This window comes from Lathyrus oleraceus, chromosome 3, assembly GCF_024323335.1.
Source record: "Lathyrus oleraceus cultivar Zhongwan6 chromosome 3, CAAS_Psat_ZW6_1.0, whole genome shotgun sequence".
Lineage (NCBI taxonomy): Eukaryota > Viridiplantae > Streptophyta > Magnoliopsida > Fabales > Fabaceae > Lathyrus > Lathyrus oleraceus.
This window is the reverse complement of record NC_066581.1, coordinates 483885310-483899925: the sequence shown is the minus strand read 5'-3', so window position 1 is coordinate 483899925 and position 14616 is coordinate 483885310.

Here is a 14616-nt window from a genome sequence, read left to right as displayed (position 1 = left end):
CCTTGTTAGTAGTAATAACATTGGAGATAGGATTACCTAGAGCATTCAATCTATTAATAAGATATGTGAATCTCTTTTGCATGTCGGCAATGGTTTCACCATGCTTCATACAAAAATTTCAAACTCTTGATTTAATATGTTGATTTTAGATTATTTGACTTCATTAGTTCCCTCATGGGAAATTTCTAATGCGTCCCACATAGCTTTGGCAGTTCCATAATGAGAAGTACGATAATACTCATTAACACCTAATGCAGATATGATAATATTTTGTGCTTCCCAATCATGAGACCAGAACTTCCTATCATTATCATTCCATTGACCTTCTGGTTTTTGTACGATCACACCTTCACCGTTGGTCATTGTAATTTCGTTAGGACCGTTGTTGATGACGTCCTATACACCTTTGTCAACGGAGTTAATATGAATATTCATACAAGATTTCTAACAACCATAGTTATACACCACTTTAGGTTCGGTAGCCATTATTTAATAAGCAAATATTAAGACCAGAAACAGTCGGAGCTCGTGATACCACTTGTTAGTCGATAGGCCTAGATCTAGAGGGGGTGAATAGATCCTAAGTTAAAAATTATTCAAAAATTTGATTTAGAAAAATTTATGGCGCGGAAGCAAGTTTCAAATATTTCCCAGATCAAAAATCGTCTAACTGAACCTACTATTGAATAGCTCAGAAATGCGTAAAGGTGTCAATGGTATGATAATAAACAACAAGTTTATTAACAACACTTTAAACAACAAATTGAATACTCCACTATAGTAAAGGTATATCTCCATTGATAACAACGCACACAAAATTAGTTGAAACAATTTGTCTAACACTTTGCGTGCGTTTAAAAAAATTTGGATGTTTGTATAGTGTTTGTAGTTCTTAGAAATCCAATCATTACCGAATGGTATGTGATTACTACAATAACACAATTTCATAAATGATTCAAAATTATTATCCAAACAATGTCGATCAAGAGATCAAAGTAATCAACAATTTGCGAACCGAAAAAAAAAAAATATATATATATATATATATATATATATATATATATATATATATATATATATATATATATATAAAGAGAGAGAGAGAGAGAGAGAGAGAGAGAGAGAGAGAGAATTGTTTAGGCAGTTACCAAATCGACCTCATTATGGGTAGGTCTGCCCTCAATTTGAATTTGAATTGAAATATTATTATAATAAATCTTAATTTACAAATGTATGTATACAAGAGATAATAAATCAAATCCCATAAATCCTAAGTTTGTTCATGACTCTTGCACCTCCAAATACCTTGATCAATGTTAACCAGGTAACTAACCATGCCGCTTTAATTTACTTGTTGTTGCTACTTCCTTGCAAGGCACCCCTTGTCCCAAGGATTTCACTCAGCTGAATTAATCCCAAGCGCATGATCACGTAACCAATAATGACGCTTCAATTCACTTGTTGTTGCTACTTCATTGCATGACCTCATTGTCTCAAGGATTTCACCCGACTAAATTAATACCAAGCGCACAATTATTAAACCCAAGATTTGTTAACACGATCCACCATTTCACGCTACTCCCTTACACGACACACCTAGTCCCAAGGCTTTCACTCGATCGGATTCGAATTGCACAGTCTTGTCCAAAATCTTCAAACCCTAAAGATCTTGAAAGAAAACCCCACCTCGATTTTCTTAATTAAATCCCTCAAATATCTCAACCCAATATTCTCGGTACAACAAACCTAATTGGACGTTACCAATCCTAATCAAGATGGCACCCAATCAAAAAATGATTATGTGTAGTTTGATTGTGTGTATGCATATATTGAATTGAATATGATGAGATACTTTGAAATCCTGAATTCATGTAGGTTTTACTCACTCTAGAAACCTTACTAGAGAATGATGCATGTACCATATATATATATAGATATATATATATATATATATATATATATATATATATATATATATATATATATATATATATATATATATATATATATATATATATATATATATATATAGATATATATATATATATATATATATATATATATATATATAGATATATATATATATATATATATATATATATATATATATATATTATATATATATATATATATATAATATATATATATATATATATATATATATATATATATATATATATAGATATATATATATATATATATATATATATATATATATATATTATATATATAATATATATATATATATATATATATAAATAAGAAGCAAAAGGAATGGAAACAAATGTAATTTTTCAAAAAATTTAATCAATAAGTTGACCTATACGAGTCATGTGTTAACCTATTCAAATCATGTGTCGACCTGTTGGAAGCATGTGTCGACCTGTAAGGTTATGTACTGCCTATAGGTTGACCTGTAAGGTTATGTGTGGCCTATTGGTCGATCTGAAGACTCGACACATGAGGCAAAAGCTATAAACTTTAATACTGCAGCGTACGTGTCGATCTGTACCATCTATGTGTCGACCTGAAGTTTAAAAAAGTCATTTATAGGTCGGCTTGTAGTCGTATGTGTCAACCTATAATGAATATTTTTCACTTAAAACCAAGTTTCTCATGCTCAACACAATATTTTGATGCACAAATATTTTCCAGACCATTTCCAACAATGTTGACATGCTTCCTAATGCAAGAATGCTAAAATGCACGGCTAGACTCAAATGATACCGTCCATTGTACATAAATATTATTTCCTAGTTTTGACATCATTCAAAATATATCTAAATTGAAGAATGCACTCACAGCGGGGGGGACGTAAGTTCTAGTTTGTATACACATTAGAAAGGATTAAACAATGTTCTTGTGAGAAAAGAAAAGTTGTTGATCAAACGGGACCGAGAAAAGAGTTTGATTAAAGTTTGTTAGGGTTGAACACATGTTTATATCACATTCTAACAGTTAAATATTGGCTTGCATGCTCGCAAGGGAAACTTAAACGCTAGTTTGTATACACATTAGAAATGATTAAACAAATGTTCTTTTGTGAAAGATTTTCAATTACACGGGGGCGATAGAATAAGTTTGATTTGTTTGAATATTTTTTAAAGGTGACTGACAAATATTCGGTAAGAATGACACGTGAGCCTCAGGACCAAGTATTCGGGGTTACCGGAATGCTAGACTCCAACGATACCTTTTTCATTCAATGTATTTATGAAATTATTTTTATGGATAATGAACTTTCAACAAGAACGACACGTGTGTCTCAGAGTTAATTATTCAAAGGTTCCACCGAAATGTTATACTTCAATTGTTCCTCTTTTCGTCCAAGTTATTATATGTTAAGTGTTTTAGAAGCGAAAAGATGAATAAACAACACTCCCAAGACGTGTTCCTCAAGACTGATCATTCGAGGATTCAGGGAATGCAATACTCCAATGATCCTCACCTTTCGTATTTGTTAAGAAAATGCTTTTGTGTTATGCTTATTCGGGGGAAAAGATTGTATCGAATTTTTCCAATCGAGCTTGAAAAGGCTACTTGGCGTTGGACCAAGGGTTTCACTTATCCTTGAAAAGTTGATTTTAAGTCATTTCATTAATCGCAAATTTGATTTCAAATGCATAATTAAGCCATAAAAATAAAATAGAATTAATTAATTAAGATTTAATTGAATTAATTAATAAGGTAATTAACAATATCTATCAAGATTAATCGATAAAAAGATAAATTCATCAATATAATCTAGTTAATTAAATTTAATCAACAAAGTTAATTAATTAAAATCAAAATTAATCAATTAATTTTATAAAATGGTTTTGATTAAAAAATGATTTATTGAATATGAGATGAAAATAAAAAAAATCGAAACGAAATAAAAATATGCTCAAAACCGATTTGTGCATAATGACAGCATGAGTAAAATGTCATACACAAAAATTATAACGCAACAAAAATACCATATTAATATATAAAAGTTTCAACAGCATAACGATATATAATTGCCGAATTCACGGATTAAAAATACAATGAAGTTAAATAACAACAACCTAAACATTATTTACAATATTTTACAATGACAAAAAGAAACTAACTTGGGCTTACGAGGGTGAACAAATAACAGAAAGGTGTGGTAGTCGTGTTCACTCCTATCCAAAAATTTACTTCGAATGATTTAACTTTATTAAACTAATTTTCCTAAAACAAAGTTAAATATTCAATGGTTTATGTTAGGAAACATTCAAGTAAGATTAATTGAACTACAAATTTAAGGTAAATCTAGAATTTAAATTCTAACTTCAATTAAATCACAATTAAATCTATATTTAAAACAAACTTTAAAAGATAAAATTCTAATTAAATCAATTTAAATAAATAAAAATTATAACTTTTAAAATAATCATAACAAAATTAAAATAAAAGTATGAGAAATTGTATTTAAATTTTCTGATTTTTTTTGACAAAAAGATAAAAATAAAAGAACTCAAAATATTTAAAAATTAGACGTAAAAGTATTCGAAAAATTAAAATGAATGCATTAGAATGATTAGCGCGAAATAAATTTCTCAGAAGCATAGAACTTTTGATCAAGTTTTGAAGTAAGAAACACTCAGTTGAAAAGACTCAAACTGATCAAAATATGGTCAAAAAAAGAGTCGAAAAAAGAAAAGGAGCCCACTATGTTAATTTACGAATCGTAGATTAATAAATATTGTCCCTTTCAAAAGAAAATTAAGATACTAAGTAAGCATTCCTTTTATTTGAGATTCAATTTTAATTTACCAAGATTAGTCTCGCATCTTTCTTTCTGTCTTCTTCATTTTGTCAATGAACCAAATATATCCATAACGAAAAATAGCATATCATTAATAATGTGGCCATATTAGATTAAATGCAACGTACATGGAGGAATGAAATCCTGAGAGATATAGTAGATTTGATGTGGACCACAATTAAGTAATAGGCCTTCTTTTTTTACTCCTAATTTTAATGGTAAATTTTTTGAAATTAACTTATCAATTAATTTAACTCGTAAAATAAGAGTCGTCAATGCACTTTTATTGTTTTCAAAGGAAAAGAGAAAAAATACGAATAAAATCCGAAGAAATTTTAAAATAAAACTAATAAAAGAGATATGGGTCCGGAAGTTAGTTATGCAAAGGGAAAATATTAACACCCTAAACATTCATGGTACTCCATGGGAGCCTCTTTAAAAATATGTACATTTTTTGTTTGAAAATGGTGTTGTTTGTAAAAGGTTGAAGAAGTGAGAAAAGAAGTATATTTTTTCTTATTTTTATAATTGCCAAGACTTTTGAAGCCTCATACATACGTATCAACAAAGTATAATGGAGGGTCAAAACCTCGTAGTTCGTGGTAGAAATAACAAAGGAGTTTGTTTTTATTTATTTTTAATGAGAAGACATTTGTCATTTTAAGGAGAATACTCAACTAGTCACCCACAAACATGATAACTTTGTACCATCATGAGAAGGGTTCAAACTTGGCTAAGGATCAACAAGTATGACACTAGCTCTCACAGATGGAAAAAAAGATTATCATCAATACTATGGAGATAGGAGAATTATATCTCAACTATGGAAAAGACTTATGTCTAATGCCTTGAGAAATGTTTTAAAAGGAAAAGTGCACAATGTAACACCCCGATAAAAATAAGATAATTATTTAAATTAAGTTAATAATATATTTATTAATTTAATTAAATAATTGGAATATTATTGGAATTATTATTATTATTGGACTATTATTATTATTATTATTATTGGAATAAAAGTTGGAATTAGAAAAGGTCCCATTTGGTAAAAAGAGGTTTTCACGTGAAAACAGAAAAACGACTCAAAAGTGGAAAAAGGGCAAAGAGGAAGAGCAAGAGAGCAAGGGTTGAAGAAGGGAAAAGCTTGAAGCTATAGGATTGCCGGATTAACTCAGGTAAGGGGGGTTTATCATCGTTTAATGGGTATTATGGGATAATATGTAATGGGTAGTGATAAACCATTGATTTACCTCTGATTGGAATAATTATGCTGAAAATTGTGAACTTTTGGGATGAACGAATCTGGATTAAAATTGAAGGAAATTCGTAGGAATTAGATGCAATAGTGTTAGGATTAGTGAGATTGAATAAGATATGATTTGTGTTAGATGATATGAACGAATACTGTGTAAAAAAATGGGACTGTGGAAGGTGGAATTGGAGAGATCTCGTAGCAGAGAAAACCATAGCAGATCTGGAGATCTGGTTTCTGGTCATACGCGTATGGCACTAGGCAATACGCGTATGAGATGGTCTGGTACGCGTATGGCACTAGGCAATACGCGTATGGATGAGGAAGATGATGTTTTGAACGTGGTTTGGTCTCTGTTGGTACGCGTATGGGGAAGTGGTACGCGTAGCATACGCGTATGAGATGGTGTTACGCGTATGGGAGTTGGTCAGGAGATGGGCCATACGCGTATGGGACTAGGCAATACGCGTATGGGCAGACTTGTGATTTTCCTGAGCTGTTGATTGTGCAGTCTTCAGCTGTTCAGCTGAGTAATGTAATTTAGCTGATGTATGATATATTAGGGATCATTCCCCGTTGTTTTGAGTAGTATAGGTATTAGTAGAGTGTGCTAATACGGTGGTTGTTATTTGGCATGATATGATATGCTTATTTGATAAAATACTGATGATGTGTGATGGTATGCATGATGCTGTGAATGTATCAGTTATGTGTGCATTTGTGAATAGACTGTTTTATGGCTTAGAGTGTGAGCATATGTCTATTCTTGAATTGTTGTTGATGATGTAGCATTGCTAGGTGATTAGCATGCATATTGTGGCCTTATGGTGGTAGCTAATTCCCATTGTGAGGAATTAGTGAGTTAGTCATTATGGACTGTTGTCGATGTTTGCATGCTAGGTGAATTAGCGTGCATAGCATAGCCCTTGAGGGGTGGTAGCTAATTCCCGTGGTGAGGAATTAGTGAGTGAGTCACTAGGTCTCAAATGAGTGGGACTAGTTGGACTTGGTAGCCGTGCCTGGATTTGGACGGTGAGGTGAACTATATGTTCACAAATAGTCGGTACCGCATGCATGGAGTCTCATTGCATTTGTATTGCATGGCGTATAATATGAATGGATGTATTCCAATATTATACGTGTGTTTTGTGGTTGAGTTGAGTATGATTTTAGTTGATGTTGCCGTTGCTGAATGTATGATCTGATTGGGTGTGATGAGTGTGTGAAATTACTTGGCATTACATGTTAATTTATAATGCTTATTATATCGATTGAGGAACTCACCCTTACAACTATTTTTCAGGTAACGAGCAGTGATTGAGTAGAAGCTAGTGCTTGGAGTCTAGTGTAGTCTCCTTAGTGGGTCATGCTCTGGTAGATGTAACATCGGGATGGGATGTTTTACTATGTTTTCTTTTGGTTGTTGAACAACTTTACATGTAATGTATTACATGGTTTGAATGTTGTTAGTTGTATCCGCTGCGTATTATGCAAATGTTTTATTTTGATTAAATAAATGAGCATGACAGGATATTTTGGAAAATAGGTGTGAAATGATTGTGTGACATCCTTAATTGCATAATTACTCTGATTGATATTTTGCTATTTTAATTAAATATTTTGGGGTATTTTAGAAGGGTGTTACATTAGTGGTATCAGAGCATAGTCGGTCGAGTCGAGTCGTAATTATTCTGTTTCCCTGTACGGGATAGGTGTTGTGTAACCCTATCAGTACTTATTGTTTTAGCTTGTTGGGTTTTCAGAATAGAGATGGCTGGAAGAGGTAGAGACGATGCTGCGATTGCTGAGGCTCTGGGTATGCTAGCGGGAGTACTTGGAGGAAATCCGAATGTTGTGGGAATGGGAGCTGCTCGTCAACTGAGTGAGTTCCAGAAGAACAATCCTCCAATGTTCAAGGGAGCATACGATCCAGATGGCGCTCAGAAGTGGTTAAAGGAGATCGAGAGAATCTTCCGAGTGACTGAGTGTGCCGATAACCAGAAGGTCAGGTTCGGTACGCATATGCTGTCAGAGGAAGCGGATGATTGGTGGGTTGCTACCCGCACTGAGTTGGAATCTGCTGGGAATGCTGAGATCACTTGGGCTGTGTTCAGAGAGAGATTCCTGAGGAAGTACTTTCCCGAGGATGTCAGAGGAAAGAAGGAGATAGAGTTCTTGGAATTGAAGCAGGGCAACCGGTCTGTTACTGAGTATGCTGCTAAGTTCACAGAGCTGTCGAAGTATTACACTCCCTATAACGAGGCTACTGGGGAATTTTCAAAATGTGTGAAGTTTGAGAACGGGTTACGTCCCGAGATTAAGCAGACTATTGGGTATCAACGGATTAGAGTGTTTTCTGATTTGGTTGACTGTTGCAGAATTTTTGAACAGGATACCAAAGCCAGAGCAGAGAGCTATCAGCAGAGGGTTGATAGAAAAGGCAAGAATCAGAATGATCGTGGGAAACCGTATGCAGCTGGCAGAGAGCTATCAGCAGAGGGTTGATAGAAAAGGCAAGAATCAGAATGATCGTGGGAAACCGTATGCAGCTGGCAAAGGTTTCCAGAGACAGAGTGGGATGAAGAGGCCTAGTGGGGGAGACTCTAGTGCCCCTGCTAAGTGTTTCAGATGTGGTCAGGCTGGACATCGTATCCATGAGTGTACCAGTAATGAGAAGAAGTGTTTTAAGTGTGGCAAAGGTGGTCATTTGGCTGCAGAGTGTCGGTTGAAGACTGTGACTTGTTTCAACTGTGGAGAGGTGGGTCATATCAGTCCACAGTGTCCTAAGCCGAAGAAAGAGAACCAGTCGGGAGGCAAGGTTTTTGCTTTATCGGGTTCTGAGGCTTCTGCCGATGATCGTTTGATCCGAGGTACGTGTTATATTAATGGCTTTCCTCTTGTAGCTATTATTGACACAGGTGCGACTCATTCCTTTATATCTTTGGATTGTGCTGTGAAACTTAAGTTAGAGATATCTGAGATGCATGGAAGTATGGTGATTGATACTCCTGCGAAGGGTTCAATGACTACTACTTCAGTTTGTTTAAATTGTCCTTTGAGTATTTTTGGTAGAGACTTTGGGATGGACCTAGTGTGTCTTCCACTAGTGCAGATTGATGTTATCCTGGGTATGAACTGGTTGGTGTTTAACCGAGTTTATATCAACTGTTTTGATAAAACTGTGATCTTTCCTGAGAGTGAGGAAGGAAAGAGTTTGTTTCTATCAGCAAGACAGGTGAATGAGGCAGTAGCAGATGGGGCAGAGTTGTTTATGCTGTTAGCGACTTTGGAGGCTAAGGATAAACTGGTGATTTGCGATCTAGCCGTGGTGTGTGATTTTCCTGATGTGTTTCCTGAAGAAGTGAATGAATTACCACCAGAGCGTGAAGTTGAGTTCTCGATTGATTTGGTACCTGGTACTAGGCCGATATCGATGGCTCCGTACCGTATGTCTGCTGTTGAGTTAACTGAATTGAAGAGTCAGTTGGAAGATCTGTTGGATAAGAAATTTATTCGTCCGAGTGTGTCACCGTGGGGTGCACCAATATTATTGGTTAAGAAGAAAGAAGGTACTATGAGGTTGTGTGTGGACTACAGGCAACTGAATAAAGTGACGATCAAGAATCGGTATCCTTTGCCGAGGATTGACGATTTGATGGATCAGTTGGTTGGTGCGAGTGTGTTCAGCGAAATAGATTTGAGATCGGGGTATCATCAGATACGTGTGAAAACTGAGGATATTCAGAAGACTGCTTTCAGAACGAGGTATGGACATTATGAGTATTCTGTAATGCCTTTTGGTGTGACTAATGCGCTTGGAGTATTTATGGAGTATATGAATAGGATTTTCCATCCGTACCTAGACAAGTTTGTTGTGGTGTTTATTGACGATATTTTGGTGTATTCGAAATCTGAAGAAGAGCATGCTGAACATTTGAGAGTGGTGTTAGGAGTTCTGCGAGAAAAGAAGTTATTTGCTAAACTATCTAAGTGTGAATTTTGGTTAGAAGAGGTTAGTTTTCTTGGTCATGTGGTTTCAAGAGGTGGTGTTGCTGTTGATCCTTCTAAGATAGAAGCGGTGTCTAAGTGGGAAGCTCCGAAGTCAGTTTCTGAGATAAGGAGTTTTCTTGGACTTGCAGGTTATTATAGGAAATTCATTGAAGGATTTTCTAAGTTGGCATTACCGTTGACGATGTTGACTAGAAAGGGGCAAGCGTTTGTTTGGGACTCAAAATGTGAAGAAGGTTTCCAAGAGTTAAAGAGAAGGTTGACTACTGCTCCTATTCTGATATTACCGAGTCCGTCAGAACTATTTGAGGTTTTCTGTGATGCTTCATTGTTGGGTTTGGGTGGTGTGTTGATGCAGAATAAGCAGGTTATAGCTTATGCTTCGAGACAACTGAGGGTTCATGAGAGGAACTATCCGACGCACGATTTAGAGTTGGCAGCTGTGGTATTTGTTCTGAAGTTATGGAGGCATTACTTGTATGGGTCAAGATTTGAGGTTTTCAGTGACCATAAAAGTTTAAAGTATTTGTTTGATCAGAAAGAGCTGAATATGAGACAGAGGAGGTGGTTAGAGTTTCTGAAGGATTATGACTTTGGTTTGAATTACCATCCGGGTAAAGCAAACGTAGTGGCTGATGCATTGAGTCGGAAATCATTGCATATGCCTATGTTAATGGTTAAGGAATTGGATTTAATTGAGCAGTTTAGAGATTTGAGTTTGGTGTGTGAGATTACTCACAATAGTGTTAAATTGGGAATGTTGAAGTTAACGAGTGGTATTCTGGATGAGATTAGAGAGGGTCAGAAATCCGATGTGCTTTTGGTTGATAAGTTGACTCTAGTGAATCAAGGTCAAGGTGGTGAATTCAGAGTTGATGAGAATGGTGTTTTGAAATTTGGTAATCGGGTGTGTATTCCGGATGTTACCGAACTTAAGAAGAGTATCCTGGAGGAAGGACATCGTAGTGGCTTGAGTATTCATCCTGGAGCTACGAAGATGTATCATGATTTGAAAAAGTTATTTTGGTGGCCGGGAATGAAAAGAGAAATTGCGAGTTTTGTTTATTCTTGATTGACTTGTCAGAAGTCAAAGATTGAGCATCAGACGCCGTCTGGGCTAATGCAACCGTTGGCTATTCTAGAGTGGAAGTGGGACAGTATCAGTATGGATTTTGTTTCTGGTTTACCGAGGACAACTAGGAATTTCGAAGCTATTTGGGTGATTGTTGACAGATTGACAAAATCGGCTCATTTCATTCCGATCAAAATGGATTATCCGTTAGAGAGATTAGCTGAGTTGTATATTGAGAAGATTGTAAGTTTGCATGGTATTCCGTCGAGTATTGTTTCGGACAGAGATCCTAGATTTACATCAAAGTTCTGGGAAGGTTTGCAGAGGGCTTTGGGAACTAAGCTGAGATTGAGTTCTGCATATCATCCGCAGACTGATGGTCAGACCGAGAGGACGATTCAGTCATTGGAAGATCTTTTGAGAGCTTGTGTTTTGGAAAAAGGAGGTGCTTGGGATTGTTATTTACCTTTGATTAAGTTCACCTACAACAATAGTTTTCATTCGAGCATTGGTATGGCACCGTTTGAAGCTTTGTATGGTAGGAGATGTCGGACACCTTTATGTTGGTATGAGTCCGGTGAGAGTGCTGTGGTTGGACCGGAGATTGTTCAACAAACTACGGAAAAGATTAAGATGATTCAGGAGAAGATGAGGATTGCTCAGAGTCGTTAGAAGAGTTATCACGACAAGAGGAGGAAGTCACTTGAGTTCCAAGAGGGAGATCATGTGTTTCTTCGTGTTACTCCGATAACTGGGGTTGGTCGAGCTTTGAAGTCGAAGAAGTTGACACCTCGATTTATTGGTCCTTATCAGATTTTGGAGAGGATAGGGGAGGTAGCCTATCGTATCGCTTTACCGCCGTCACTTGCGAATTTGCATGAGGTTTTTCATGTGTCTCAGTTGAGGAGGTACATTCCTGATCCGTCGCATGTTGTCCAAGTAGATGATGTACAGGTGAGAGATAACCTGACTGTTGAAACATCACCTATGAGGATCGAGGATCGAGAGTTGAAGCAGTTGCGGGGTAAAGAGATTGCTTTGGTAAAGGTAGCTTGGGGAGGACCAGCAGGTGGCAATGTGACTTGGGAACTTGAGAGTCAGATGAAGGAGTCTTATCCAGAGTTATTCGCTTGAGGTATGTTTTCGAGGGCGAAAACTCTTTTAGCGGGGGAGAGTTGTAACACCCCGATAAAAATAAGATAATTATTTAAATTAAGTTAATAATATATTTATTAATTTAATTAAATAATTGGAATATTATTGGAATTATTATTATTATTGGACTATTATTATTATTATTATTGGAATAAAAGTTGGAATTAGAAAAGGTCCCATTTGGTAAAAAGAGGTTTTCACGTGAAAACAGAAAAACGACTCAAAAGTGGAAAAAGGGCAAAGAGGAAGAGCAAGAGAGCAAGGGTTGAAGAAGGGAAAAGCTTGAAGCTATAGGATTGCCGGATTAACTCAGGTAAGGGGGGTTTATCATCGTTTAATGGGTATTATGGGATAATATGTAATGGGTAGTGATAAACCATTGATTTACCTCTGATTGGAATAATTATGCTGAAAATTGTGAACTTTTGGATGAACGAATCTGGATTAAAATTGAAGGAAATTCGTAGGAATTAGATGCAATAGTGTTAGGATTAGTGAGATTGAATAAGATATGATTTGTGTTAGATGATATGAACGAATACTGTGTAAAAAAATGGGACTGTGGAAGGTGGAATTGGAGAGATCTCGTAGCAGAGAAAACCATAGCAGATCTGGAGATCTGGTTTCTGGTCATACGCGTATGGCACTAGGCAATACGCGTATGAGATGGTCTGGTACGCGTATGGCACTAGGCAATACGCGTATGGATGAGGAAGATGATGTTTTGAACGTGGTTTGGTCTCTGTTGGTACGCGTATGGGGAAGTGGTACGCGTAGCATACGCGTATGAGATGGTGTTACGCGTATGGGAGTTGGTCAGGAGATGGGCCATACGCGTATGGGACTAGGCAATACGCGTATGGGCAGACTTGTGATTTTCCTGAGCTGTTGATTGTGCAGTCTTCAGCTGTTCAGCTGAGTAATGTAATTTAGCTGATGTATGATATATTAGGGATCATTCCCCGTTGTTTTGAGTAGTATAGGTATTAGTAGAGTGTGCTAATACGGTGGTTGTTATTTGGCATGATATGATATGCTTATTTGATAAAATACTGATGATGTGTGATGGTATGCATGATGCTGTGAATGTATCAGTTATGTGTGCATTTGTGAATAGACTGTTTTATGGCTTAGAGTGTGAGCATATGTCTATTCTTGAATTGTTGTTGATGATGTAGCATTGCTAGGTGATTAGCATGCATATTGTGGCCTTATGGTGGTAGCTAATTCCCATTGTGAGGAATTAGTGAGTTAGTCATTATGGACTGTTGTCGATGTTTGCATGCTAGGTGAATTAGCGTGCATAGCATAGCCCTTGAGGGGTGGTAGCTAATTCCCGTGGTGAGGAATTAGTGAGTGAGTCACTAGGTCTCAAATGAGTGGGACTAGTTGGACTTGGTAGCCGTGCCTGGATTTGGACGGTGAGGTGAACTATATGTTCACAAATAGTCGGTACCGCATGCATGGAGTCTCATTGCATTTGTATTGCATGGCGTATAATATGAATGGATGTATTCCAATATTATACGTGTGTTTTGTGGTTGAGTTGAGTATGATTTTAGTTGATGTTGCCGTTGCTGAATGTATGATCTGATTGGGGTGATGAGTGTGTGAAATTACTTGGCATTACATGTTAATTTATAATGCTTATTATATCGATTGAGGAACTCACCCTTACAACTATTTTTCAGGTAACGAGCAGTGATTGAGTAGAAGCTAGTGCTTGGAGTCTAGTGTAGTCTCCTTAGTGGGTCATGCTCTGGTAGATGTAACATCGGGATGGGATGTTTTACTATGTTTTCTTTTGGTTGTTGAACAACTTTACATGTAATGTATTACATGGTTTGAATGTTGTTAGTTGTATCCGCTGCGTATTATGCAAATGTTTTATTTTGATTAAATAAATGAGCATGACAGGATATTTTGGAAAATAGGTGTGAAATGATTGTGTGACATCCTTAATTGCATAATTACTCTGATTGATATTTTGCTATTTTAATTAAATATTTTGGGGTATTTTAGAAGGGTGTTACATTAGTGGTATCAGAGCATAGTCGGTCGAGTCGAGTCGTAATTATTCTGTTTCCCTGTACGGGATAGGTGTTGTGTAACCCTATCAGTACTTATTGTTTTAGCTTGTTGGGTTTTCAGAATAGAGATGGCTGGAAGAGGTAGAGACGATGCTGCGATTGCTGAGGCTCTGGGTATGCTAGCGGGAGTACTTGGAGGAAATCCGAATGTTGTGGGAATGGGAGCTGCTCGTCAACTGAGTGAGTTCCAGAAGAACAATCCTCCAATGTTCAAGGGAGCATACGATCCAGATGGCGCTCAGAAGTGGTTAAAGGAGATCGAGAG